Source organism: Mus caroli, chromosome 8 (assembly GCF_900094665.2).
Source record: "Mus caroli chromosome 8, CAROLI_EIJ_v1.1, whole genome shotgun sequence".
NCBI classification, from domain to species: domain Eukaryota; kingdom Metazoa; phylum Chordata; class Mammalia; order Rodentia; family Muridae; genus Mus; species Mus caroli.
The window spans coordinates 5,193,743-5,196,602 of record NC_034577.1 but is presented as its reverse complement, the minus strand read 5'-3'; the positions used below and the strand labels follow the sequence as shown (position 1 = coordinate 5,196,602).

At 44.8% G+C, this 2,860-nt stretch overlaps 1 pseudogene; it reads right to left on the bottom strand.

The window, feature by feature from the left end:
• Positions 1-401: 401 nt before the first annotated feature.
• Positions 402-1,571, bottom strand: LOC110300934 (annotated as a pseudogene).
• Positions 1,572-2,860: the final 1,289 nt, after the last annotated feature.

Sequence of the window (2,860 nt, the reverse complement as noted above, 5' to 3'; positions counted from 1 at the left end):
TTTTTTTTAGGGTGTAACCAATTTATAGGGGAAAATTATTCTACTATTTTGAAATACAACAAAAATAATATCTAAATGTAATGACTATCATAAGTATCAAGAGTATGAACAATCCTTAAAGCCTAAAGGGCCATAAATAGGGGAAATATTGAATACCTGGAAAGGTTTTGATTGGACTTCAATTCTCACATGACTTACGAATGGGAAGAAAAAGGTAAGTGTCTAGTGTATAACCCTGACCAGATTGAATTGTATCAAGAGAGGAAAGGGGAGAGAGGTTTCTACCAACTATAGAAAGCTTTAAATTAGAAAAAGCCTTAACAGGAGTAAACCAAAATCTAAAACCAAACTGCAAATACCCCAAAAGGCTTGGGTAAAGATACAGTTGGTCGTTCTAAGCTCTAGTTATGCTGACCTCGTGCAAAGTGACAGGCAAAGTCATACTTGTTCTCACAATGGAATCCACATATGTTGCACTGAAAGGGACTGTCATACCCATGACACCCCATATGGACAGAGTAAAGGATGTTGTCTGTAAAGTACGTGTCACAATGCTGGCAGTGGTAAACAAGCTGAGGTTCCTGGACCGGCAACGTTGCAGTTGGACTACTTGGTTGGCTGTTTCCAAGGATGCATGTGTTGGTGTAGCCACTTAGCTGGCTGCTGGGCCCTTCCAGTGGACTGCAGATCCTTTGACTCAATGGTGGAGAAAGCCTGAGGACTAGAGAGAGCTCTGAGGTACTCTCCCTTGGGCAGAGGGTTGTTGCATCACGAAAGGCTTCCATTCTTCTAGGATGGTGTCTACATCAGCAGAGACGGGGTTTGGGTTTTCAGGTGGCAAGGTTGACAGGTGCCCTGTTAGGTCAGACAGCTGATTCAAAGAGTCCCTGTGGGTCCCTCAGCAGTCTGCAAACTGAAGTTTTATCCATACTGTCACAGAAGCCATTCTGCACATTTAGGCTCTTGTGCATAGAATCACTCCTCAGCTGATCTGGTTTCTGAACAGACACAGAAGGTGGAGCTAAGGTGATGAGCACCCCTCGTTTGCCGTCCTCTATGTTGCTCATGTTCTGCAAGGTCCCCCACATTTTCACACTGCTTATGGAAGCCCTGGGACCCATCAGTGGTAACAAATTATGCTTGCACCTTCAGTGGTGGGACAGGCTACTTCCATAGTTGCAGCGATAGGCACACAGTTCGCACTTGTACGGCTTCTCTCCAGTGTGGGTGCACATGTGGGCTTCGAGGTAGCGCTCGTAAGCTGAGGCACTGGGACACGGGCGACACCTGTGCGGCTTCTCGCCCGTGTGGGTTCTCGTATGTTCCATCAGCCGAGCTGTTCTGTGGCTGGAATAGCCGCAGTATGAGCACTGCGGCTTCCCATGGACAGTCCTTTCGAAGCCGTCCAGCATCAGCACCTGGTTCCTGTCTGGGGCATCCCCAGGGGCTCTGGGGCCTCGGGCCTGTGTCAGGTCCCCAGGCAGCATGTTCACTCTGTGGTGGGTCTGCTGGCCCAGGAACTCCCGGAAGCTCATGAGGAAGTCCTGCTGCTCCACCACCTTCTCCCCCATCTCCACCTTACCCCCTCCAGTCCTTAAGTCACTTATTCTCAGGGCTCCTTCTGTCTCCTCCAGGCTGCGCTACAGGAAGTCCTTCTTTCCACCCCAAGCCGCTCCATTTCCCTTCACACCCCAGTGCTGATGAAGTCAGGAGCCTGGAGATTTTTCTGAGACACACAGCCTAACTCCAAAGGCCCAGCTGACCTCAGCCTTCACCTGCCATGCTTACCCGCCATGTGTCTTCTCCTCTCACATACCCAAACTTATGTGACATATTGAAAGCATTTCTAAGTGGAAAACTCATAGCTTTGAGTGCCTCCAAAAGAAACTAGAGAGAGAACACACTAGCAGCTTGACAACACACCTAAAACTCTAGAACAAAAGGAAGCAAATTCACCCAAGAGGAGTAGATGGCAGGAAATAACTAAACTCAGGGGATAAATCAACCAAGTGGAAACAAGAAGAACTCTTCAAAGAATTAACCAAATCATGAGCTGGTTCTTTGAGAAAATCAACAAGATAGATTAACCCTTAGCCAGACTAACTAGAGGGCACAGGGACAGCATCCTAATTAACAAAATCAAAAATGAAAAGGGAGACATAAAAGATCCTGAAGAAATCCAAAACCCCATCAGATCCTTCTACGAAAGGCTATACTCAACAAAACTGGAAAACCTGGATGAAATGGACAAATTTCTAGACAGGTACCAGGTTCCAATGTTAAATCAGGATCAGATTAATGACCTAAACAGTTCTATATCCCCTAAAGAAATAGAAGCAGTCATTAATAGTCTCCCAACCAAAAAAAGTCCAGGTTCAGATGGGTTTAGTGCAGAGTTCTATCAGACATTCAAAGAAGATCTAATTCCAGCTCTTCTCAAACTATTCCACAAAATAGAAAGAGAGGGTACTTTACCCAATTCATTCTATGAAGCCACAATTACTCTGATACCTAAACCACAGAAAGACCCAACAAAGATAGAGAACTTCAGACCAATTTCCCTTATGAATATTGATGCAAAAATCCTCAATAAAATTCTCACTAACGGAATCCAAGAACACATCAAAACAATCACCCATCCTGACCAAGTAGGTTTCATTCCAGGGATTCAGGGATGGTTTAATATATGGAAATCTATCAACGTAATCCACTATATAAACAAACTCAAAGACAAAACCCACATGATCATCTCGATAGATGCTGAGAAAGCATTTGACAAAATTCAACACCCCTTCATGATAAAAGTCTTGGAAAGATCAGGAATTCAAGGCTCATACCTAAATATGATAAAAGCAATCTA